At 43.2% G+C, this 27,364-nt stretch overlaps 1 long non-coding RNA gene across 1 annotated transcript; it reads right to left on the bottom strand.

Annotated features, from left to right (window-relative positions):
• Nucleotides 1-7,481: 7,481 nt before the first annotated feature.
• LOC130543232 (uncharacterized) lies at nucleotides 7,482-27,271 on the bottom strand. The gene is made up of 3 exons (XR_008958406.1): nucleotides 21,600-27,271; nucleotides 10,702-10,762; nucleotides 7,482-8,673 (listed from the first exon to the last, which is right to left on the bottom strand). It is a non-coding gene; the product is annotated as an uncharacterized LOC130543232 (long non-coding RNA).
• Nucleotides 27,272-27,364: the final 93 nt, after the last annotated feature.

Below are 27,364 nucleotides of genomic sequence, written 5' to 3' on the forward strand. Positions count from 1 at the left end.
AGGCTCTACGGGAGAGTGTGTTTTCCTGCTTTCCCACCTTCTAGATGCTGCCTGCATTCCTTGGCTCGTGGCTCTTTCCAGCAATGATGTTCCTCCAACCTCTGCTTTCATCACACAGGTGACAATTCTGATGACTGTGACCCTCATATCTCCCTCTTAGAAGGATCCTTGCAACTCCATTGGGCCCACCCAGCTAACCCAGGACATCTTTGGGGGACATTTTTCTGCCTACCAGAGCAATGTTACCCGAATCCAGAGTTTCTTGGTCTAACAATATTCCTGAAAAAATAAATAAATAAATAAGACTTAGATATAAAACAAATGAGCAAAATGTTGTGTTATTATCAGTCAACACCACTAGATTGGCATCATAATTTAGAAAATCCTTGCTGAAAGTGGAGACCTCACCTACATCACCCACATGGAGTTCAAATACTTATACAATATGTGGGGTACATCTTTGGAAATCATAGAGAGGCAGAAGGAGACTAGGTAAAGCACAGGGAATCTCAAAAGTGAACCATGATCTCAGGATATGATGCTGGAGAAGGACACAGCCCCTCAGAGAAGTTCCTGTGCCCATTTTATTTTTTTTTAAGGTTTTATTTATTTATTTGAGAGAGAGAGAGAGAGATCATAAGCAGGGGGAGGGGCAGAGGGGGAGGGAGAAGCAAATTCCCCACTGAGCAGGGAGCTTGGTCCCAGGACTCTGGGATCATGACCTGAGCTGAAGGCAGAAGCTTAACCTTAACCGACTGAGCCACCCAGGCGCCCTCCTGTGCCCATTTTAGATCAATTTCTATGTGTGAAACGTTTCTTCTCCTCCTTCCTCCCTTCTCCCTCCTCCTCCTGCTGCTCCTCCTCCTCCCGCCCCCCATCCTAAACCTCCTTCTCCTTTTCGTTTTGATTGTTAAACTAAATGGAGCTTCATAAGAAGCCCATGTAATTAGGACACATGTAAAATTCTTGCCAAATAAATTAGGTTTCATGCTCTCCTTTGCTCCTATAATCGCATTTTCTTTTCTACCACAATGTCAACAATTAGTCAGCAAATAAGAGTCCGCACTTGACATAATACCGTTTGATCCCTACTGAGCATTTGGCCCGTGCCAGGCTTTGTGCTGAGTACTGAACGTGCATTATCTCATTTTATCCTCACCAGAACCCTGAGAAGTACTCTAATTACCAGTTTTGAAAGTGGAAATCTAGTTTTCTCATTTGTAAAACAACCAGCTTGCATAAGATAATCTCTAATTTTCCTTCCCTCTCTAAAATGTGGTTTTTAAAGCGAAATAATATGTTCAAATTTATCGCAAATGGAGCACCTACTACGTATCAGGCCCTAAGCTCAGCATTTTCATTTGGGCTATTTGGTAATGTGCGAGGGAGAGGCCACATGTATACACTAAAAATTCAACATTTGCAGGATTCCAACCACCAGTTCAACTACATTTTGAATATATACGCATTTCTGTGATTTTCGTAGGTCAAGTTCTCAGCTAAATAAAACAAACATATAGAGGGCATATGATTATTTGTTTTATTGTTTTTTGTTTTGGAAAAATAATAAGCAACAATGACAAACAACTTTGCAACAACAGTGATTTTTCTTTTACCACTTGGGGAAGAATCAATAGGATGTCATGCATTTTCTTTTTCTTTTGTAGCAATTCCCTGAACCCTAAAGATGTTGAAAGGTAGGACAGAAAGTGTCCATTCTATGGAAAAGGAGATGCTGATGTGAGGCCAGTGGACGTTCTTGGTACTGCTCAAGAGAACAGTGAGCCAGTCCGCAGGGAAACCCTGTTGTCCTGCTGACGGTCACCCTGGGCGGCCCCGGCTGGAGCAGCCCACGTGAGAGGCAGCTCGCTATACACCCACTATTCAGTAGTTATGTTGCCAGGGTGATTTCTGTCTCCAGAGCGAATTATTCAAAGTTTTACCTTGGTTTTGAAAAGCATGTCCCTTGTGATGAGCGGCCAGTAGAGACATTTTAAAAGCCCAACTTTAGGAGCACCTGGTTGGCTCAGTCAGGAGAGCCTGGGACTCTTGATCGCCTGTTGTGAGTTTGAGCCCCACGTTGGGTATAGAAATTACTAAAATAAATAAAGAAATATCCAACTTTAGGGGTTCTACTGGAATAGATTCTTACAGTGGAAAAAAATCCTGGAAAATTCATGAGTTGATCACTTTTTCGTGTTTTGTAAAGGTGCCTTTTTTTCTTTAAGACTCTCATCTAGAAGGCTTTATCCCTGTCAGTCATCACTATAGCAAATATTAACAAGTTACTTAGAACTTATAAAATTATGCCCAAAACACTATTTTGTAGCTGAGAAAGCAGAGTGGGAATGCATTACTTTTTCAAGTTTTCTTTATGTATCAAGTTTCATACCAGTCAGTGTAAGTTACAATACTACCATGTTAAGTTATACATTCAGAGAATCAGTTCTTTTTTTTTATTTATTTGAGAGACAGGGAAAGAAAGAGGGAGAAAACAGAGGGAGAGTGAGAGAGAGAAGCAGACGCCCCACTGAGAAGAGAGCCCAACGTGGGGCTTGATCCCAAGACCCTGAGATCATGACCTGAGCCAAAGGCAAATACTTAACCAACTGAGCCACCCCGACACTACTCCGTTCTTTAAATTGAAGTTTGGCTTACAGATCTTATTATTCTATTTATAAGGCTAGCAAATCTTAATGGTCACTTTCAAAGGGCTTTCGATTCCTTGGTCCCATTTACAAGTGTAGTTAAACAAACATCTTGAAACAACCTGTATACATTTATCCAGTTGCTTTTCTAAGTGCTCTAATTAACTGACGAAATTTAATAATTCTCCTAATGAATTAAATTTAAAATACTGTGAACCTTAGTTCTTGCAAATGTTCTAACACTGCATATAAATGGAATATGATTCCAAATCAACTGGAATTGCCAGGCTGACCTGTTTCGTGTAGACCACCTCCCCTTGGATGATTATCACCAATACCTAAAATAGCAAATACACACAGATTTTAAACTGAAAACTACCAATACTTCGATTTTTGTTTCTTTTAGTTATTTTTACACTTAATTTGAAATCTTATCAGAGCAGGATGCTTACTCACTGAGGAAATAATTATACCATCTCTCAAATTTTCAGGAATTGCTCTCCCATATATTTCGGGAATTAACTCTCAGAAGGCTTGAGGTCACATTATGATCTTCAGTCTTGCCTCAAATACCACCTCCTAAATGATTTACCCAATTCAATACAGCAAGCTGTCTCCCACCTCCCCAGTATTGCTCATCTTCCCTACCCTGCTCTAAGTGTTTTTTTACTTAATTTTAACATCCTACATAATTGGTCTGTGTACTATGTTTGTGTTTATTGTCTGTGTTCTCCCTTGAGAATGTCATCTCCATTAGGACAGAGATCTTTCTCAATTTTTGCTTATTGGTTTATCTCAAGCACCCAGAACTGTTCCTAAATTACATAGAAAACAAAGCTTTTATATACACACAAAAAACTTAAAACACACAAATAAAAAATTTAAAGTGTCCCCTTTCCTCCCCCAACCCCACTTCCAAAGGTAACCATTTCTACATCTCTGTACCTTCTCCTATACTCTTTCATAAGTCTACGTCCACTTTTTTTCTTACACAATGGATTATTGGTAAACATATTGTTTTGTAATTTGGAACACATAGTTCTTTTTTTTTTTAAGATTTTATTTATTTATTTGACAGAGATAGAGACAGGCAGTGAGAGAAGGAACACAATCAGGGGGAGTGGGAGAGGAAGAAGCAGGCTCCTAGCGGAGAAGCCCGATGTGGGGCTCAATCCCAGAACACTGGGATCATGCCCTGAGCCGAAGGCAGACGCTTAACAACTGCGCTACCCAGGTGCCCCTGGAACACATAGTTCTAATCAAGTCACCTTCTTCTGGAAAAAAATGTTGGACAATATAACTCTTCTTTTTATAAAGAGAAAAATCATATATGACAAAAAAGGACAAAGAAGTCGCTTACTTTTTAGATCAATCATTTGGTCCGCAGGAATTCGGGAAGGGGAGAGGTACACATAAGTAGTACTCAATAAAGTTTCTTGGGAAAGTGACTGGAGCCGAGGTAAATGTGTTTCACCCTGGCTGAGAGGATGGATGCAAAGAGAGACACGAGCGAGCAGGGCATCCAGGACAGACGGACTGGGTGTGTTCTGTGGACAGTGAGCAGATGGGCCAGACAGAGCAGAAAGACTGTATATTGGCAGATACGTTTATGATATTTGCCATCTTGCAGAAAATATATCCTACATGCCAGGTACTGTGCTAAGCATTTGATGAGGTTTGTCTGTGTTATCACATTTAGTTCCCAAGACAATTTTTTAGCATTTAATTTTGACATGATTTTAGACTTACAGAAATTTGCAAGTGTAGTACAAGGAATCCCTCCATATCCTTTACCTGGATTCTCTACGTGTTAACATTTTACCCCATTTGCTTTATCATATTCTCTCTCTCTCCTCTCTTCATCTCTTTCTTGTGTGTGTGTGCACGCATGGGCAAGTGTATGCATGTGTGCACACGTGGGTGTGTGCAGATGCGTGCATACTGTGTGCGCACACGTGTGTGTGCATATGTGTGCAGGTGCATGCATGTGGGTGTGCACTGTGTGTGTGCACTGTGTGTGTGCATTCTGTGTGTGCATGTGTGCAGGTGCGTGCCTATGGGTGTGTACTATGTGTGCACATACGTGTATGCATGTGTGTGCAGGCGTGTGTATGCATAAACTTCGCTGAAGCATTTGAGAGCAAGTTGCAGACATCTTACCACTTACCTCTAAATACTTTAGTGTGTATTTCCTTTAAAAATATTTTTTAAAAGAATTGTCTTTTATAACCACAGTGCAGTGATCAAAATCAGGAAATTAACACTGACAGAGTTCTGTTATCTCACCTATAGATCTTATTACAATTTTGCTAACAGTCCCCCTTATGTCCTTTGTAGTTTGTTTTTTGCTTTTTGTGTTTTTTTTAAGATTTATTTATTTGAGAGAGAGAGAGTGCGCAGAGGGAGGGGGAGAGGGAGAGAGAGAATCCTCAAGCAGACTCCCCACTGAGCACAGAGCCTGACATGGGGCTTGATCCCAGGTCTCTGAGATCACGACCTGAGCTGAAATCAAGAGGCAGATGCTTAACCGACAGAACCACTCAGGCAGCCCCACAGTTTTGTTTTCTTTTTAAGACGATGCAGGGTTCAAGTTGCATCTAGTATCACATCTCTTTAGTCTCCTTTAAACTGGAACAATCCCTCAGTCCTTTTTGTCTTTTATGACCTTGACTTATTTTGAACACAGGACATTTGTTTCATAGATTCTCCCTCGGTTTGGGTCTCCTTAGATTTACCTGTGCATTCTCAGCAGGAATGACCTCTGACATGATGTGGGACCATTGTCACTACATCCTACAGGAGGCACTTGATATTTTTTGTCCTATTACTGGTGGCATTAACTTTGATCACTTGGAGAGTGGTATTATCAGATTTCTCCACTGTGGTTACTCTCTTTCCCATTCAAATTAGTCAGTATTTTCTTGAGAGATATTTCAAGACTATGGAAACAGCTTATTTCCCATTAAATTCTCACCCACTAGTTTCAGCATCTGTTGATGTTTCCTGCCTAAATCAATTGTTAGTATGATAGTTACCAAATGGTTCTTTTCCTAATTCCATTATTCTTTCTACATGTATTAGTTGGCATTTTACTGTAAGAAAGAATCTATATTTTCATTCATATATTTTATCGGTATGGACTCACAGATTCCTATTTTACTCTATGGTTTATTATCCATTCCTATTTCATTATTTATTTTGATGCTCAAATCGTTCCAAATGTGACCAGTGAGAGTGCCTTCTAGTAGCTCCTTTTTGACGTGTCCACACTCCTCTGAGTACTTCTTTACCTCTGGCACAGCAAGTCTCATTTGGGATTAGGGACCACTGCTCACCCATGCTGGAGGACCAACTAGTATGAGAACTGTCCTTGCCCACCTCCTCCTTGACAAAGCAACAGAGGAAAGAGAGGAGACGGTATCCACAGACCGTGCGGCATCCGCTAGAAAACCGAACACCACGTCATTGTCATTAGGTGCTTAATTGTCAAGTACTCGGTGAACAACTCATTGAACTTAACTTTGGTTTTGAAGTTTATCAGAAACATCTTCTCTGGGATTTTCTTTTAATAAAAATTATCATTGGTGAATGGGAAGCATCCTTGCCAGATTTTCACTGTGAGTGACCATAAATTGTGCAGTTTGTGGAAAAGCTAATGTAATGAATTACATCATGCTGTAATAAGACAATTTAAAAAAGAAATCTTTCATCCCAAAACCCCAACATTTTTAACACTTTCTTTGAGGATTAATTTATACATCATGAACTGGGTCATATAAAGATACAACTCAAAAAAATTAATAAATAAAGTATATGACTCAATGGTTTTCAGAATGTTTACAGAATTGTGCAAACATCACCACAACTTTAGAACATTTTTGTGGCCCCAAAAGGAGACCGTGTACCCCAGCATTCTTCTCCCTCTCTTCCAAGCCCACTGTCGGCAACCACTAAGGTACTTCCTGTCTTACAGGTTTGCTTATTCTGGATATTTCTTATAAATGGATTTACACAACATGGGGTTTTTGTGACTGGGCTTTTCCACTTAGTCTGTTTTCAAGGTTCATTCCCGTCGTCGCGTCATGTCCCAACACGAACTTTTGTACGCCATCATTGTGTCTCTCGTCCCAAATAGAGTACAGCATGTACTTATTGTCCTTCCCCTTTCTTCACAGAAAAATATCAAGCCTATTTTTTTATTTCCACATAGTTTTGTTCTTTATAAGTTTAATGGCTCTGTCAGTATCGAATCTCATGACATCCCACTGCAGTGGAAATTTCCAGGTCTGAGATTTCAGGCAATCCCATCAGATCCCATATCCCTTACTCATACCATCATTAAAGATGAATCTGTTTACGAAATTTGAGCCAAAGGATAGCATGTAACAATGACCATTCTAATACTCAATTGTTCCCTCTGCAGCTAAATGGAGGTTTTATCCTAGGGAACCTGTGACACCATCTCAAGGGCTGACTAGCCACACCAGTGACATCCTCTTCTGAGCTTCTCCCCAGCAGACGTGGAAGTCACTGCCATTGTTCCTCAACTAAGGGCCATTGTGACAAAATGCAAAAAATAAGCTTTCCGGAACATCTTCATTATAACATTAACACTTCTTTCTCATGCCTGTTTATAAACAAATGGACTTCTGGGTTTTTTTTTTTTTTTACTTTTTATTAGGGAAATTTTTGAATCTATTTTAAAGCAGAGAGACTACTATAATGCAGTCCCCTTTCCCAGCTTCAACAATGTCAACCCATGGCTAATCTTGTTTCATCTGTACCTTCACCTCCAGTCTCCCATCTCCAACGACAAAAGCTTCGCACTAAAAATATTTTCCAATATTTACTTGGAACGCCCCTGCGCTGTCCTCCCATTGATATGATTATTTTAACTTAATTTTCAATAGGTATTTTGGGATAATTGCTACGTGTCCAGCACTGGGTCCTGAGGATACAAAGATGAATGGGACATTGTTTGGGCAGTTTACAGACCAGGAAGGAAAAACACAAACATCCCATTTGATTATGACATGGGGTTGGGGGCTGGACAAAGTTGGTTCCTGACACAGCTTCCCACAGGCAGTGGTAGGATTTGGAAGTAAAATCATTGATAGTAATCACATGCTGGCACGAGGGTAAAGTTTCCAATAGAGCTGCTGGTATGGAAGATACCACATGATATTATTTTGGACAGGGTTGACCTTTGTGATGAGCTTGGGGTTGTGCAAATGTGAAAACAGGGCCACCTCTCTGACTGAACCCTTGAACAGATGTGTTGGCACAATTCACAACCTAGAAAACCCAGAGCACTGGAAGTCAGTGTGATTGCCCTTCTGTTTCTCCTTTGCCACAAATCTCCCAAAGCAAAGAGACATGGGGCCCACGATCAGCTGGAATGGGGATAGCGACAGGGTAGGTAAAAGGAAATGTAAATGAATGTCTCCATAAATTATCAGCCTCACAGGTATGAGCCGAAGTTCAAATGTATATAATACAAAAATAACTAGACAGCCAGCCATAAATGGGAAGAAAATCGTTTGTCTGCGGAAGACCATGAAGCAGCTTCCCTTCCCATGGGCTCACACTGGCCGCCTCGTCTGGGGCAGGTGACATCTTCCAAAGTGCAGGGGACAGCTTGTTTCTAATGTCAGAGCCGGATCATCATTTCCTTGACAAATTGTTCCAACAGTGAGTGATCTTGTTCTTCCCGTGTTCAGTCCCTCATAACGCCCCAAGATGCACTCCAACACACAGGTCGTTCTGGGAACCAGAGCTGTGGCTGCCCGTAGGAACTAGAAAAGGTTCCCATTTGCTTGCTATCAGTTTTGAAGAATGGGAAAAGGTAGGCTGGTGAAGAAAAAGGTCGTGGAATGAGGGTGTAGATATAAACACAGGCACCGAGGCATGAAACAGCATGGCCCTGTCACATGGCATCGGTGGGGGTCAAGTGCAGGACAAGAACCATGAAGAGAAGGATGCAGGTGCAAAAGGTGGGGCTGGTGCCCAGAGCTCTTCCTACAGCCTGTGAAAGGACATGGGCTTGATCAGAGGATTAGAAGCAGGGGAGAGGCACGATCAGACACCATCAGACTCGTGTATTAGAAAGATCCCTGTAGATAGTAAATTGGAGCAGAATATACAGGTGGAAACAGATTGCAAAGTGAAGGGCAGAAGGAGGCAGCCATCAACCAGTTCAGAAAGATAAAAGAGTGGTTATGAACTAAATTGCAGCACCCCCAAATTTCTTATATTGAAAGTCCTGATCCCCAGGACCTCAGAATATAACTGTATATGAAGATTGACCTTTAAAGCGGTAATTAAGTTAAAATGAGGTCATTAGGGTGGGCCCTAATCCAATATGCCTGGTGTATCTCCTTATAAGAAGAGGAGATTAGGACATATATTAGGATCCTGTGAAGACTCAGGGAGAAGACAGCCAAGCCAAGGGGAGAGGCCTCAGAAAGAAATCAACTCTATGACACCTTGACCTCAGAACTTCTAGAACCTTGAGAAACAAACTTCTGATGTTTGAGCCCCCCCAGGCTGTGGTACTTTGTTATGGTAGCTGTAGGGGAGTAATACTGGGGAGTAACAGGATGTGAAGGAGGGTTAGGAAAACCAACAAGACTTGTTGGTTGCAAGTGGGGACAGAGGAAGGAGGAGGATTCTGGAGGCCTCCCAGATTTCTCATTTGATGGGGTTGCTGATGGCGATAGCATTAACTGTCACAGGAATCCAGGAGAAGGGGCGGTTTGGGATGAGTTACATCTTAGGATGTCCCTGTGGGTGGGACATCCAGATAACACACAACCCAACTGAACATTGAATCTGGAGCATTTCACAAACACCAGGACAGCTATGATTCTTGTCCCATTTCTGGAACTGTTTTTGCTGTGTGTTCTTCCCTCAACCAGAAAAAAAAAAAAAAAAAAAAAAAGACAAGATAATAATACCTTCCCTGTCTACCTTGCAGAGTTTCTGAGGGATCAGATAAAAGTAATATACTATATGCAAACACCCCTTGGGAATGGTTTAAAAGCAGTTTTTTAAAGAAAAATTTATAATTACATCTACTTTCTCCAGGACACTAAAGGATGATTTTAAAACTGGACTGAGCTCATTGAGATTCTTTTTTTTTTTTTTTTTTTTTAATTTGTGAGAGAGAGCACAAGCAGGGGGAGCCACAGAGGGAGAAGCAGACTCCCTGCTGAGCAGGGAACCCTATGTGGGGCTCCATCCCAGGACCCTGAGATCGTGACCTGAGCCGAAGGCAGATGCTTAACTGACTGAGCCACCCAGGCACCCCTCGTTGAGGTCCTTTAGAGGAATCTGACTCGAAATGACAGACTGTTTTCTAGGCATGAACCCTTTACCAAATCCTGGATCTGGTAGTAAGCTGTGTCCAGATCCCTTTGGTTTGGTTTGTTTTGTTCTGTAACTGACGGCTATAACCAGAGGGTGGCACTTTGCGTTATTACATGCATTTCTGTACGATTTCTTTGCAGTGGGAGTATTGTAAATCAGAGATAAGTTGTTTCACTTGAAACAGTGAGTCAAAAGAAGTTAGAGAAGCAATGAGCTTCGCCTGCCTGTAGATATTGTTGTTTTGTTAAAATCCTGGGCTGTTTTAGCCTTGATATTATGTGATATTGTCACAAAAGCATAGGTTGTCATAATCATAGAGCAACTGACGATGTGCAAAAACGTATAAACTGTGATTCTGAAGTTAAACTAATTTTAAAAACTGAAATGGCATGACCACCTTTCACCACCAGGGGGAAGCAATCCACAGGCAATAAACATTGTGTTCTGGGGTGTGGTTGTGAGGGGGACAGGGGATGTTGACTGGGTCTTCCAACTCAGATTCATTCTATGATTCTAGTAGGCTACATTTCAATTTCAAGTTACAATCAAAGAAGGAAAGCCCTTTTTATATTTTACATATACCACTGCTGGCTAAGTAGAATGGGCATCATTTCTGAGGGGGTGGGGGTGTTGTGTGACAGAAGGGGACAGAAACTGTTAGAACTTTAGAGGTCTATCATCTTACCAGTAATCTGTAGTCGTAGCCATAAAAGTATGCTTCTTTAGTCTTCTGAGGGAACAGGGCCCTAAAAATAAAAATATTTGGTTAACTGATAACTCACCAAAGATAAAAGAGTAGATAGGGCAACCATGACAAGTCACTGGATCAATTTTTTATTCATAAAGATTTACTCTTTAAAAGTTATTATCATTGTAATAATACGTGGGAAGAAAATTTGGAAAACCCCAAATTAGGGGAAAGAAGGTAAAAATTAAACCACTATTGATATTTTTATTTATTTTCTTAAGTGGCTATTTTCCTAAGATAGTGTATTTAATCAAGTCGATATCTTAAATCTTTTCTGGAATAAAGAAAGCAGGATAAATTAGATAGATAGATGATAGATAGATAGATAGATAGATAGATGATTGATAGATAGAAACCATCTCAATAGTTTCCAAACCTGGATGATGGTCAAAATTACCTGGTGAGCTTTTAAAAACTGGTTCAGAATCTATTGTGGGAGAGGGAAGAGAGGAGGTGAGTGTGTGTGCACGTGTGTGTGTGTGTGTGTGTGTGTGTGTCCTTTGAGTTCCCCAGCTGATAGCTGAGAGTTGACATTTGAGAATTACTGATACACTCAAGTTTGTGGGTGGGGCCACAGAAAATATACAGTGTCTGAATGATTAAGGACTTAAATTTAGTTAGCCCAAATTGTGGAGACCAAATTGGAATTAAACAACTTTTTTTTAAAGATTTTATTTATTCGTTTGACACATAGAGAGAGAGATAGTGAGAGAGAGAGCACAAGCAGGGGGAGCTGCAGGCAGAGGGAGAAGCAGGCTCTCCACTGAGCAAAGTGCCCAATGCGGGGCTCGATCCCAGGACCCCAAGATCATGCCAAGAGCTGAAGGCAGATGCTTAACTGCTTAACCGACTGAGCCACCCAGGCACTCCTGGAATTAAACAACTTAAAAAAAAAATGAAACCTTTGAAATATGAAGACTATGGAAGACATATACCTGACATATTGACAACTCCAATAATACATTTTTTAAAAGTCATTGCTATTTTATTAGAGAAAGGAGTTTATTTAAAATTTCAACTACTGAGAATGGTTTGTCTCTGGAAAGTATATAGAGATGGTCCAACTGCTGGAGAAGGGCACGAGAGTTACCATCCACTAAAGACCTTCATGGTAAAAAAACAAATCAAGCACCCTACAACATTCCTCAGGACCGTTGCTCACATTATAAGGGAGATTATTCTCCAAGAAGAAAAAGTTCAGGGAATTTTTTTTAAAAGATTTTATTTTTTTAAGTAATCTCTGTACCCAACATGGGACTTGAACGTACAACCCCAAGATCAAGAGTCACATGCTCTATGGACTGAGCCAGGCAGGTGCCCCGATTCAGGGAATTATTGGAGGAAAATCCCAGACCTGACCAAGATGAGATTAAGAGATAACAATTAGTCTTCTCTACTCTTAGCTTATGGATGTAGATGGATGCAAGGAAGTTCTTTAAAAGGCACATGATTGAGGGTAGATGCTTGTAGACCCAGCTCTTAGAAACTAGCAGGACTGGACCCCTCGCTAGGCAGGCTGGATGACTGGGGAGGTGCAGGAAGGCCAGTTGCCTCAGGTGAGACTCCTACCCAAAAGGGGTGATTAGGACCAGGAACCAGAATGTGTCTGAGGAACGGAAAGCTCAATGGGTCTGAATGCTGAGGCAAAACTGGAAAATAAAGAGAACAACCACCATGGGATCCAGACACCACCGAGCCATTGAAGGCTTGGGAGATGTTCAACAGCAGTCACCATCATTGTCAACGGTTCAGGATGTGGCTGGGGGCAGGCAGGACAGAAGTTCAAATTTGTTTTTCCAGAGAAAGAACTAGCTGGTTTACAAGACCAGAATCAGGCATGAAAGGGAGGGGAGCTTCATGATGCATCAGCCACCAACACACATTCGTGTCAGGAGCTGGGGGAGCAAAGTCCGGTCTGCGTTGCTTGGGATGATGGGTCTTGACCTGCCTCCACCAGCTGTCCAGTTCCGGTGAACTGGGACCACAGAGTCTCAGCAACAGCTCTCTGCAGACCAGAAATAAGACGGTGCGTCTTAACCCAGCGAGGCTGCTACTCAATGTGGTCCGTGGACCTGCCTCAGCAGCTTCACCAGAGAATTTGTTAGAAACGCAGCATCTCAGGTCTCACCCCGGAACCACTGAATCACAAACTGCATTTTTTTACAGGACCCCAAGGCAATTCTATGTACTTGAGGTTAGGTCTTCTGGTAGTGGTCCGTGAACAGCCTCAAGAATGACCAAAGCAGGCTTGTTAGTTCGTGAGCTCAGAAGAAACTTCTGCCTGAGGGTTCACACGTAAGTGCAGAATTACCCCAATCTAGAGGCTGATCCGAACACTCCCTAGATGTAAGAAGAGTGTCCATCTCTCTCTCTGTTCTTAAGATTTTTTGTTTATTTATTTTTGAGAGAGAGAGAGAGCACACAAGCGGGGGGAGGGGCAGAGGGAGAATCAGACTCCCTGATGAGCAGACAGCCAGACGTGGGACTCAATCCCAGGACCCTGGGACCCTGACCTGAGCCGAAGGCGGTCGCTTAACCAACTGAGCCACCCAGGTGCCCAAGAGTATCCATCTCTTAAACAGAAAGCTCAAGATACAGGAAATTAGTTATACGTTTATTCATTGGTAGAATTGATAAGGATGAAATAAACCTATTTTCCTGAGTAATTCACTTCTCAGAGGCAGAGCAGAACTTCCTCTTAGCTCTAGGGAATGGTTGATTGCAACATGTGGCGTGTTCACCCTCTCCAGACGCCCGTCCACACACTTCACATAGTCATCCTGCCCGAATGTAATCTGTAGATTCAACTGGCCCCCACTTTTCACAAACTGTATTCTACCACCATTGCTGGGCATGGATTTTCTAATTCTAGAAGCAGATTCTGTGGCACTCAGAAGTATACCTTTCTGCAGTTCTTAAATTTCAGACTCACCTAGAAAGATTATTTTAAATGCAAACTTTCCAACTCACCGTCCCAGAGATTTGATTCAGAGGGTCTAGGGTGAGATCTAGAACTCTGCATTCTTAACAAGCAGCTCTGGGGAGACTTACCCACATGGGCCACCACCACACTTTGATAAACGTGGGTCTGCTTGTTAACGATCGCTTCTGGCTTACACAGGCCACTTCCCAGGGAGTGAAGAGGGATTAATGAGAACAGCCAGAGAGGTGCTGGCTTTACAAGCGTTTCTGTTACACCAGTGATGCCAGTGAAATCCTGCTGACCTATGGCAGAACTTGGAGAAAATTGCTTGGTGAATCACTGCCAAGGAAAATGCTTCCCTGGCAGGGGTGCCTTGAACTTGAGTCCCCGCCCCCGGAAAGAACAGTGGCTCACAAGACCACCTGTATTAAATAGGGAAAGGATGAGACTTCAGGTAGGGAAACAATAGGGACCCCAACTAGGTTCTGAGGTATTTCAGGTATGCCGCCACTGAGAACAAAGACGAAGATCAGGAAGGAAAATCAGAATACTCTGTCCCAACTGCCAGGGTTACAGTGTTTTTCAAATAATTACATTGTGACCACAGAAAATAAAAAATGATCACAGAAAATGACCAGGCCTCAAAGGAGAAGTTAACCATTAAAAATGTTATCATAAATCCTTGCTCAACCAAAGATGTCCTAAGAGTTGTAAGGCCACAAGTTTCTTGCTCTATTCTAAATAAAAGAACGCCAATGAAAAGCCCTCATTGGCAACCCTGGTGGGACCCTTCTCTCTCTTGAGAGCTTTTTCCGTATCCCTGCTTAATAAAAACTCTATCGCTTTACTCGCTCTCCTTTGCCCGGGAGATTCATTCTTGGATTCTGTGAGACAAAAACCTTGCTCTCCTGCTTCCATATGGAAATGATGAAGTTGAGAAAAGCATTTCCTTTCAGATAAACATCTATACAAGTGCAAACTCCTAACAAGATTAAGGGCAAGCCTAAAATGTTCTCCAGGAATTCTGTATATATCTGTAAAACTGTTGAATATAATACTAGTAAAAGAAGTGAATTGCACGATTATGCAACTGACGCTGTGACCTTGTTTAAGGGTATCATAAAGGTGTCAAAATTATAGGGTGAAGGAGAATACAGGCAAGATCATTGCAGGTATTTGGTGGTGAGGCCAGAATGCCTCTCAGTTACTATGGAAGGGGTGGGTCACCTTTGCTGGCGTCACCTCCCACGGGGTGTGCACACACGGTTGCTGTGTAAGATGAAATGTGATGTACAGCGAGTCCCTCGCATTACCAACGCGTGCTCTGATGAGGGGCGTACACGAAATACCAAATCCTCTGCGTCAAGCTTTCACCTCTTTGAAAACGTAGAGAACCCATAATTGTTAACTTTCATCGTGCTCTTTTAATGTGCAAAACTCTACTCAAAGTGCTTTATCTGTGTCAGTTAATTCTCCCGGCGAGCCCAGGAGGTGGGCATACTATTATTCACCCTTACAATAAGGAAAGGGAGACAGGGAAGCACGCTGTGAGGAGCTACAGACAGTCTGACTCCAGAGTCCAGTTTTACTGCATCGCCTGTCAGTAATTGATGGGTGGTATTTATTTATTCTGGCTACTAATCCTTTGCTGATTACATGGATCACAAATCACTTTTCCCAAGCTATGGTTTGCCTTTTCACTGTCTTAATGTCTTTTGTTGGACAGAAGTTCTTCATTTTCATGTAACTGAATTTATCAAACTTCCTTTATTGTTAGTGCTTTTTGTACCCTGTATGAGAAATCTTTGCCTACCCCAAGTTCATCTAAATAGTCTCCTATGTTATCTTACGCAGATTTTATTGTTTGACCTTTCACATTTGCTTGGAAATTATTTTTGTGTTTGTTGTGCCGTAAGGGTCAAAACTCCCTTTTTCCCCAGACACATACCCACTAGGCCATGCTTCATTCATTGAGTTCAAAGGGCTTCTTCATTTATGTAAAAGACTGTTGTTTCTCCACTGCTCTGTATTACCACTTTTAGAACAAATCCAGTGTTCATACAAGAATGCTAATTCATTTTTAAATATCAGTTTGGCATAACTCGTGCATAAGCCACATTATATTGGGATACTTTTTATTTTATTTTATTTTTTCCTTAAGTAGTCACCACACCCAACATGGAGCCCAACCAGGGCTCAAACTTATGACCCCAGTCAAGACCTGAGCTGAGATCAAGAGTCAGACACTTAACCAACTGAGCTACCCAGGCACCCGATTGGGATACTTTTTAAAATATTAGGAAATTTTACAAGAAATCTGATCATAATACTCTGATCCCACACATAACTGGACTTCTGCCCCGGGTGGTGAGGGTGAAAGCCCACGCATGTCCCGTGGCAGCTGTCTTCTATTCCAGAGCCTCCCAAAGGGGTGTGCGAAGAACACTGTTCTCTGGACAGGTGAGGGGAGGGCTTAGAAATACATGTGGAGGGCGAAACATTAAATCCTTCACCACATAAATTCATTTGTTCAAGCCACAGAGTGTGGCCAGTTTTCTTTTTCACCCTAGGATTTTTTCTAAACTTTTAAGGAGCTCATACCTGGGATGTAGCATTAAGAAGCAGCATCTCCCAACTGTATGTGACCTCAAAACCCTTTGATCTCGGAGCACTTGGCTCTCAGCGTGGCCTTCATTCTCTATTTACTAGTGAGAAGAGAAGACATTAAGCCATTAAGTTCCTGCCATCAAACCTATGAAGCCACCTATGTCTGACCTCACTCTTTCCTTCCTCCTCCAGTTACTAGCACGTTCTCTTCAGTCAAGGGATGTCCCTTTCTTCCAGTCCAGGGCTGCCCCTTTTGCTTCCTTAGGACTCTGCTCCCCACGCCCCCCTTGCATTATCCCTCTTTCTGGTGATTGGCTCCTCCCCTACAACACATAAACATGCTTGACATCACCCACCTTAAAAAAAACAAAAACAAAACAAAACCATGAGGGTGCTTGAACGGAAATAGGTGATTTAAATAGAGTGTCAGATAAGGCCTCACTGAGAAGCAATATTTGAGCAAAGACCTTAAGGAAGCAAAGGGGTGAGTTTGGCAGAAATCTGGGAGCATCACCTCTGACAGATCAAACAGCAATTGCAAAGGCCCTGTGGCAGGAGCCTCCCTGGCTTTTTCAAGAAACAGTGAGGAGGTTAAGTGTGATGGGAATAGAGGGAGTCATAGGAGACAAGGCCCAGGAGATAACTGGTTGGAGGTGGAGGAGACCAGATCGCTTGTCGGATACTGTTAAGTCTGAAAGTGAGTGATTGGGAAGACCTCACTGAGTTTTGAGCACAGGAGTGACATGAGCTAACCTACATTTTTACAGAATCTACTGAGGATAGAATATACCTTTGCAATTGCTCTTGCCAAGGTAAACTGTAACCTCCACATTACATAATCTGTTGGACTCTTCGCAGTCCTTATTCCTGCTGACTCACCTTTCCCCAGTATTTGAGCTTGTTAACCACTCTTGTCCTCTAATCAGTATCTTTACCTGCTACCTCTGGGGCCACTCCTTCTCTGTCGCTTCCTCTTCCAGTTTCCTAAATATTAGACTTCCTCGAGATTATGCATATGGACCTCATATTATCTAAGTACAAATACTCTGCTTGGGCATTCTTATCCTCTCCCCTGGTTTCAGCTATATGTCGATGTTTGCAAAATTGGTATCATTAGCCAGGATGACTCACCCGAGCTCCAGACCCGTGCATCCACTGCCTAGTGCATATTTCCACTTGGATGTCTCCAACTTCACACTCAACTTGGGTAAAATGGAACTGTTTTTCCTACTGCCTCTTTGCTTAACCCCGTCCCCCAGGACTGTTTCTCCTCCTGAGTCCTCTTTCTCAGTTGAAAGCAGGATATCCATATTGCTGCCTAAGCTAGAAATCTGAGTCACCTTTATATCTTCACAGTCCCTCACTCTTCAAATCCAGTCCCTCACCACGTCATCTTGATTCTACCTTAAGTGTGTGATAATTCTCTAGGTCTCTCCTTTGCTCCAGCCACCGTGCAGTACAAGCCACATCAGCTCTCTCCGGCGTACGATTCTTCAGCCACTGAACCCTGTTTACCTGTACAGCTCCATTTTCCCTCGCTGTCTACGCTGCAGCCACACCGACCTCTCAATTCTTTGGAAGACCACCCACACACTCATGCCTATTCACAAGCCCTTCACCCACCTCCTCTCTCTTCACCTCTATCAGTCCTACCCATTGTACAGGTTAATTTGTTAATTTTTCTGGGAGAACTTTCCTGACCTACAAATCAGGTGAGAGCCTCTTACTCTTTCCTCTTGTATTTTCCCTATCACAGCCCTCACTCATCACATACCCTTGGCATCACATACCCTTGTTTAGTGGTCTTTCTTCCTTCCTGCACGACGTGCTGAGTGAAGGCAGATTGTGTCTTTTATTTATGCTACCTCATTACCTGCCATACTGTAAGCTCTGAAAATGATTGTTAAGAGAATGAATGAAGTAAATAGGTAGATGCTGGGGTTCGTGTAACTCAGGACACTCTTGACTCTCTTATTCACTGCTATACTTCCCAGCACCTAGAACAGTGCCTCGCACAAACTAGGCATTCAATAAATATTTGCTGAATAAATGAATGAACACACACAGCAAAATTCCATTCCAGTGGTCTGAGGAGTAGTAAATTATGCAGTCTGTGTTATGGCTCTATTAAGAACTATCCTCTTGGGGCGCCTGGGTGGCAAAGCGGTTAAGCGTCTGCCTTCGGCTCAGGGCGTGATCCCAGCATTGTGGGATCGAGCCCCACATCAGGCTCCTCTGCTGTGACCCTGTTTCTTCCTCTCCCACTCCCCCTGCTTGTGTTCCCTCTCTCACTGGCTGTCTCTATCTCTGTCAAATAAATAAATAAAATCTTTAAAAAAAAAAAAAAAAGAACTATCCTCTTAATCCTTAAATGACAGAGACATCACAAGACCAAATTACACAGCCATGAAGAAAATGCACACAGAAACATGAAATGGTATCTCAATAAATCTTTATGCATTATATTCATGCTCCCCCACATAAATGCCTCTTCCCCAACTTCATAGAAGGCTAGGCTTTCTCTGTAAAGGGATTGAATCAGAGGTGCTCCAGATTTGGGGGCCCCAGATCCAGCAGGGGGATGCATGTAGTTGAAAATAGGGAAATTAAGTGAAAATCTATAGACTGAATTATGTAAGTCAAGACACGTTCCTCCTGGCATGCTCCAAAAATCTAGCCATCAGGCTATTAAAGGACAGACAGGAAATTGAAGGATCCTTTTTGAGGAAAAGGAGCAACCCAAGAGAAAAGGCTTGTCGATTTTGACATTCATGGATGTCCCAATGAAATGACTGGGTCTTACCTAATCACCCTTGAGTGACAGCAGCTAATTATCAAAGAGGTTCCACTTAGCCTTTCGGTGCCTCACTTTTATATATTATTAGACAGCCAAAGATCACCAGGCATTTGAGGAAACCTACCCACATCAAAGAGATTAAAACAAGTAAGATAGTTCTCAGAGGAAACAGACAATTCACAGTAGAAGAAACTTGAGAGAAAGCATCATTAATGGCTATAGAAAAATAGTAGTAAATATTGCGTCAGTGAGAAAAGAAAGAGCTCTTGGAAATTAAAATTTCTGATAGCAGAAATAAGAAATTTAAGAGCAAAATCCAAAGAGATGGGAAATAAGATCAATGTTAAAAAATCCATGTTAAGTTAATGTTCAGCCTCTATTTGTTCTTAATATAATTGATTCTTAATATGTAGTAGCTATCATCACTTCATTCAAAAGGTAAATTTGTCAGGGGCACCTGGGTGGCTCAGGCAGTTAAGCATCTGACTTCAGCTCAGATCATGGTCTCAGGGTCCTGGGACTGAGGCCCACGACAGGATCCCCTCTCAGTGGGAAGTCTGCTTGTCCTTCTCCCTCTTCCTCTGCCCCTCCTCCTGCTCGTGCTCTCTCTCTCTCTCTCAAATAAATAAATAAAATCTTTTTTAAGAAAAGGGGGGGTGGGGAGGGGGGTGCCTGGGTGGCTCAGTTGGTTAAGCCTCCAACTCTTGGTTTCGACTCAGGTCATGATCTCATGGGTTGTGGGATTGAGCCCCAGGTCAGGCTCCTCACTCGGTGGAGAGTCTGTGTGAAAGATTCTCCCTCTCTGCCCCTCCCCCTGCTCTCTCTCTCAAAATAAATAAATAAATCTTTTTCAAAAAAGATAAATTTGTCAGTTACCTTTGCACATGAGATTCCTTCGAACTGGAATGTGTCTTCCAGGAGTATTTCATTAAAATGTAAATTTCAAAGTCTCACATGTATTATTTTAGAACATTAATCTTAGGTGTGTACACAACAATGAAATTGCTCAGCATTTACAATATGCTTTGTTCGAGTTGCATTGATTCAAACAACATTAACAACCTAGTGTACAAGCTTGCAGCCCGAAATGCTTCTCTGGGTCTCTGTTTTTCTTGTGAAGGCTCCCATGTCAACATTAATAAATGAAATTTGTATGCTTTTCTCCTGTTAATCTGCTATGTCAGTTTAATTTTCAGTTCCAGCCGGATACCCTAAAAGGGTAAAGGAGAAATTTTACCTCTTCTACAATGTTGAAGAACATAGACAAAGAGCAGCTGATGTAACAAGGGCATCAAGAAAGATTTCCTATGGGAAACGGGCAGACACTGTTGCCTAAACAACATCCAGTTTCCCTTTCATTGTTGAGTTTTAGAGCCCAGATTTTCACCCTGGGTAGCAGCCCTTCTTACAGATAGGGATGGCCAGTGGGTTGTAAGGAGAAGTGCTTGAGCAGAGCTTTCAAAGCATTTTGGAAAGGAAATGACTCAGCTGTGGGGCAGGGGCAGGGTTGGGGGCTTTGTCTTTACCCTTCCTCCTGTCTGGAAGGCAGAGATAATGGCTGACTTTCCTGCAGCCAGATGACCTTGAGGATACAGACTCTCCATTAACGAGTGGGAGAGGACCTCTCTGGTGTAGTCTTTCACCCCCACTTGACCACGTAAGAATGGGGCTTGCACCTGGAACACTTTCTTTATCTTAGAGATAAAGAACCCACACAGCCTGGCCTGGACTCATCACCTTGTATGGGGATATCTTTCCCTGTTTCAGGCTCAGTGTATGTTCCTTTGTCCTTCTGAAGCATGTGTGTCAATCCATGGCCCATAGGCCTGCCCCCAGCTTCAGTATTCCAGACTCCACGGAGGAAGGGGAGGGGTCCTGGTCCTGAGGCAACAGAGGGGTGCTAGTAGGCCAGTTGCCCTGCATTGGCTCTCAGGGAAACCCAGGGGCCATGGGGGACGGACCCCCACTACTGCAGCTGACCTTGCTGTTTCTTCTCTATGTGAGTAAAGCTTTGCTCCCTCCAGCGCTTGACTGCATTGCATTTTTCTTTGACAACCCTGAGACCAAGATGGGGTGGGCAGAAGAAGTGCTTGGACTCCTCCGGGTATTAGGCAACACATGTCATTTGCTTAACACTAAATATGGTAGAGCAGAAAGACAGAAGAAATTTGAGCCTCTGGTAATTTTAGGCAGCCGCTGTACCAGCCTTTGTCTTCACTCACATGAGAAGGTAAGTCTCTAATATGTTTAAGCCTCTGTTTAAGAATTTCTTTAAAACTGCACACAAAGCTACGTAATAGTGAGGATTATGGGTGCCCGAAACCACAGATAGTCCTGAACTCTATAGACCTACCCCCTATGATGAAGTTTAATTTATAAAAAATCATCCACGGTAAGAGATGAACAACAGTAAGTCCTAATAAAATAGGACAGTGATAACAATATACTGTAATAAAAGTTATGTGACTGCGGTCTCTCTCTCACAGTATCTTCTCGTGCTGTACTCACCCTTCTTTTTCTGGTGATGATGTGAGGTGATAACGTGCTTGCAGGACAAGATGAAGTGCAGGGAATGACGTAGGCGTCGTGACAGAGTGTTAGGTGAGACGTTCCGTCAGAGGATCCAGTCACGATCACCTACTTCCAGGCCGTCTTTTGACAGAGGGAAACTGAAACCACAGAAAGCGAAACTGCAGAGAAGGGGGACCACTGTACAGGGCTGTGTGGGCCTCTCAGGTTTGCTGGCTTCCCAGCACCTCTGACACCCTCCTCCTCTGGTTAGGGAATGTCCCCTCTTGGGAGTCCCACCTCCTTAGGGAGCAGCCAGAAGCTTCGCTTTCCCAGCAGGTGGCCTGACTCTGCGGTGGTGCCCTCAGCAGATTTCAATTCAGAGGAGAGCAACCTGAGCTGGGAGGCCGCTGTGGGATCAGAATTGTTGGGAGGTTTGAAACAAAGGGAAGACGGATGTAGCTCGTGCCACGTCTTCCTGCTTCCTGCTACCTTGAGCCGGGAGAGGACGCCTATCCCCCCAAGCAACCGGGAAGGAAGGGTAAGCAGAGAGCAAGAACACCGAGGCACCACGAAGCAGCTGAACTAACATTGGGAAAACCTATCGCTGGACTTGCTATTATATGAGAAAAACAAACTGCTGTTTGTTTAGGCCTCTGAAGTCAAATATTCCGCTGCTTGCCAATGAAATTGTTCCTAACTTAGGGCAAAATTACAAACCAGCCGTGCTAGGTGTTGTCATGGAGATGTGAATGCAGGGCCTCTTCCTTGACAACTATGACGAAACGTTCTCTGTCCTTGTGCTCCTTAATCTCGGGAGCATTTGAAGCTCTTGAGCTCTCTGTCAGTAGGCAACCTCCCCCCTTCCTTGGCTTTGGTGCCATTGCACCATTAATGTTACAAAGCTGAGCATGGTGCCCAACGCCAGAGCCACATACAGGGGTTACAGCCAGGAGGCTCTCAGCACACAAATCTCTAATATAAGGGATTTTACCAACTTGATGGGTGTGTGATCTGTGTGGTCGCATAGGTCCCCACACTTACTAGGGCCCAACACTTGGCTTAATGACCTGCTCTCACCATCCTGTAATTCTTGATCATTTTGAAGAAGGGGCCCCACATTTTCATGCCAGGCTGGGCTCTGAAAATTATGTAGCCAGGCCTGGTAAAAGACGCTAACATACTAATGAACCAAATCAGAAATATGGTGTCAACATCCTCAAATTCCTCCCACTTTGATTCTCATACATTTAGTGCAATATAAATTGATGACTTCCTGCTTTCGTGCATAATACTTCAAATGAAAATCAAACACTCCTCACAATGCTACTCTTCTCTGTGAATTTATTTTTTGTAATACAAATGTGTAAGGTTTAAAAAATGTTTTTATTGAAGGACAATTAACATACAATGTTATATTAGTTTAGATGTGTATGGTTTTTTTTTAAAGATTTTGTTTTTGTAAAGTAATCTCTACACCCAGTGTGGGGGTAGAACCCACAACCCTGAAATCAAGAGTCACATACTCTACTTACTGAGCTGGCCAGGCACCCCTAAATGTGCATTTTAAGGAGCAGTGGCAGACCACGTCCCCCTCCTTCAGACCAGCCCATTTGATGTTTTCTCTGTCTACAGTCACCCTCAAAGGAAACCAGATAATGCTGTGGCATCATGATTTGTGTTATTATCTAAATTCTGAACTTCCAGCAAGCCCCCACAAGAATTTGTCCAGTCTGGAAAAGAAAAAAGAAAAACCAAAGTAAGCATGAGAACCAATAAGAAGTGGGAAACATTTCAGCTTACCGGGATGGCAGAACTGAAATACCTACAGCAAGGCTTTGTAATGTTATCTGTGTGTATTGGTTAGAATTCAATCACAGCTGTTGTAAGAAAGGACAAAATCACAGTAGTCTAAACAAAGTAACAGCCAGAATATTAGCAGTCCAGGAATGATTCACTGGCGTCATTGTTGGTGACCAGCTTCCTGTGTCTTGTGGTTTACGCTCCGCCCACTAAGGCTGGGTTCCAGGGACAGAGAAGGGGAGAGGAGGAGGAAGGCTCTCTTCCCTTTTACAGAAATCTTAAGGCTTTTTTCAAGGAGCTACTCTCTATTTTCCTCCTGCCCCATTGTTTGCTACATTTTATTCTCTGGGCTGGTTCTTCTTTGTTCCAACATCTTTGTGTTGAAGGCCCTTAGAGCTCAGTCCTTGACACTTTGCTTCCCGCCGCACCCACCCCCCTTTCCTGGACTGATGGCTTCAGGTACCATCTTCATGCAAATGACTCTCAAATGTATATCTCCAACCCAGAACTTTCTTCTGAACTCCAGACTCATATATCAAGCTACTTCCCCCACATCTCCATTTGGATGTCTAGTGGACGTCTTACACCCCTGACCACCTCCTGCAACCCTGCTGCACCTACAGCCTTCCTAGTTGATGGCATCCCAGTTCCCATCCTCACTGACGGCAACTTCTTCCTTACAGTTGCTCAGACCAAAAACTGGAGTCATCTTTGACTCCTTTTTCTCACACCCAACCTCTAGTTCATGAAGAAGTTCTGATGGTCCCATTTTATTTATCTATTTTTTCAAAAGATTTTATTTATTTATTTGTCAGGGAGAGAGAGAGCACAAGCAGGGGGAGCAGCAGGCAGAGGGAGAAGCAGGGAGCCCCACATGGGACTCGATTCTGGGACTCTGGGATCATGACCTGAGCTGAAGGCAGACGCTTAACAGACTGAGCCACCCAGGCGTCTCTCCACTTTAAAAATATACCCAGAACCTGACAATTTCTCAACACCTCCACTCCAGCACCCTAGCCTGAGCCACCATCAACTCTGATTTACATTTTTTAAAAGTGGCTTAAAACTAAAATATTTATTATGCTCACAGATCCCGTGAGGTAATAATGTGGACAGGGTCAAGGGGGGATGGTTCGCCTCTGCTCCTTGATGTCTTAGCAAGAAGACTCAAAGGCTGTGGCTGGAGTCGTGTGAACCCCAGTTCTCACACATCTGGAGCTTGATTCTGGCCGCTGCCTCCGGGACTGAAGTTCCTCTCCTCTTGGCTATTCCTCATGGGCTACGGGCTATGTTGGACTTCTCAGCAGGGAAGCAGTATTCGAGCAGCCAACAATCAGTTCTTTCCACTCCCTAGATGTTTAGCCTTCACAGATTATTCACTGGACATCTCTCTTCTCCGTGTTTCATCATTAATGTTTATAGTATTGAGTATTTATGGTTTATAGAACACAGTTTTCATCTTGCAAGGATTTCAGCTTTGGAGTATCCTTCACCCAAGTTTCAAATGTCTGGCTGACTTCATCCTGAGGAGGAGTGAGGAGAAGGAGCACTCTCTCCTGAGAAGTGAATCAATGGCATATGTCATCTAGAAGCTAGATTGCAGGCTTGTTATAAAAGGACAAATCTCAGGAACAGCCAGGTGAAAGAGATGCATGGGGCAAGGTATGTGGGAAGGGGTATGGAGCTCCCAGACCCTCTCATAGTAAGCACGTCACTCTCCCACGTGTTCACCAACCCAGTGCTCCGACCCTGACCTACATTATCATGTCTATAAACAGGATTTGCTTTGCTCAAGGATTTACAGAGTTGTGAAAGGAGTTCCTTGGGATCTGAATCAGATACCCTCAGGCGCCTCCTCACAGTCTCTCTGGACCATGCTTAGGTTTCTAGGGAAGCAGAACTTCCCCTACCTACGTTGCTCCATCTTTTTGTACCCTTCATGCCAATCTCTATCAATCGTACTAAAGAAGAGCTTTTACTTCTCCCAGTTCCTTCAAAGTACTTAACGAGTCCATGTGAACTCCCACATCAATTATAAACGCTTCCAGCCTTTCAAGATCCTCTTTAATCCAGCATCACTCTCTTTTATAACCACCTTTTATTCCAGGCAGGCCTGATCCCCATACGCCAAGCCAAGCCAAGCCAACACCCTACCTCACACTCCTCCATGTTTTCATGTCCTCCTCAATCATATACATCCTTCTCATTCCACTGGCTCATTTCAACCTTCCTCTTTGGGTTTTGCATTTACAATCTAAAGACCACAAGTGAGACCTATCCTGTTCTTCAATTACCAAAGCTATATCCACTAGACCTTGATCATGCTTTCATTCAAACATTATATGAACACCTTACGTATGTGCCAGCCACCATCTACACTCTGGATCTAGGCATTGAAAATCAAGAGACAAAAGCCTTGGGGGAAACATACAACGAACCTACAGGTAATTAGTCCTTCGAGACAAGCTGCTATGGGAGCAAAGGAAGTGCACCTAACCCCCACCTGGAATGTTAACGAAGTTTCCTGGATGTCATGCCATCAGACAAAGCTTTAGTCAAGCCAAGAAGGGGGCAGAAGGAACTGGAGCATAGGCACATATCACTCAATGAACTACTGTCTATTTTTATTTCTTACAATCATGATGTATCTTGCTTCTACTACATAATAAAGTCCTTGAGGCCAGGGACACTTAAAACCTGTGGTACCGCAGTTTCTAACAAAGAATTTAGTGAACACCTTGTAAACTTAAGGTTTGATTGATGGCTAAGTCTCACATCCCAAAGTGGTCAATAATACTATTTGGTAAGGACAAAAGAGTTACTTGGGTGCTATGAAATTTATTTCTCCCTTACCCCACTAAGTATATGAAAATGTAAATGTTGTGGTCCTTGAAACACACCGCAGTTGGTGTATCCCCACCACCACCCTGTGCCCTAAGCTAAAATCAAAGATTCAGCTAAAATTAGGATCAGACACTGACGAAACATTAAGGATAGCTTCCCTCACGCCTTCCTCCTTGTGCTTCTCAATGTTCTCAGAGTTACTTTCAACCATGTATTTTTTAAAAAAGATTTTATTTATTCATTTTTAGAGACAGAGAGCCTGAGAAATGGAAGGGGCAGAGAGGGAGGAAGAAGGACAGTGCAGAACCAAGGTGGTGGGGCCAACCCCTTCACCCAAAATCAAGACCAGAGCTGCAATCCAGAGTAGGATACTTAACCGACTGAGCCACCCAGGCGCCCCCAACCACGCATTTTTTTTACGATAAAAACTTTTTAACATTTTAAAAAAAGATTTTATTTATTTATTTGACAGAGATAGACAGCCAGCAAGAGAGGGAACATAAGCAGGGGGAGTGGGAGAGGAAGAAGCAGGCTCACAGCAGAGGAGCCTGATGAGGGACTCGATCCCATAACCCGGGATCACGCCCTGAGCCGAAGGCAGACGCTTAACAACTGTGCCACCCAGGCACCCTTAAACATTTTTTTAAAAAGCAAAATTGTGTTAAAATATTGAGCACTATTCACAAAGCTCCTATTTTTCCAAAACAATAATTGGGCTGTCTTACTTTATTACACCCCTGGACCAGATGAAAGTTCAAAAAAGTTCCAAAAAAGGATATGAATAAAAATAACTCGATAGGAGAGTCTTTACTACTTGGTTAGGCCTTTACAGGAAAACCCCACGTGCCCTACTTCCCCTGGGGTCCCCGAGTCCCACCTCCATCTCCGCCCCTCGTAGTAGACGTAACCGAGACTCCGCCCCTCCTAGCGCGCCTTTCTGAGAGCCCGCCTCTTCGCTCCAGCACGCACAGGCACACGCACGCTGGCACGCCTCTGCACCTCCTCCATGTCCTCACGACCATCCCAGCACCGCCCAGTGTGCGGGCTCGTGCCTTCCCGCTCCGCCCCTGACTTCTGCCCCGCCCCCTGGCGTGCGCACGCTCGGTCCCGCCCAAGCT

This window comes from Ursus arctos, unplaced genomic scaffold (assembly GCF_023065955.2).
Source record: "Ursus arctos isolate Adak ecotype North America unplaced genomic scaffold, UrsArc2.0 scaffold_9, whole genome shotgun sequence".
Taxonomy (NCBI): Eukaryota; Metazoa; Chordata; class Mammalia; order Carnivora; family Ursidae; genus Ursus; species Ursus arctos.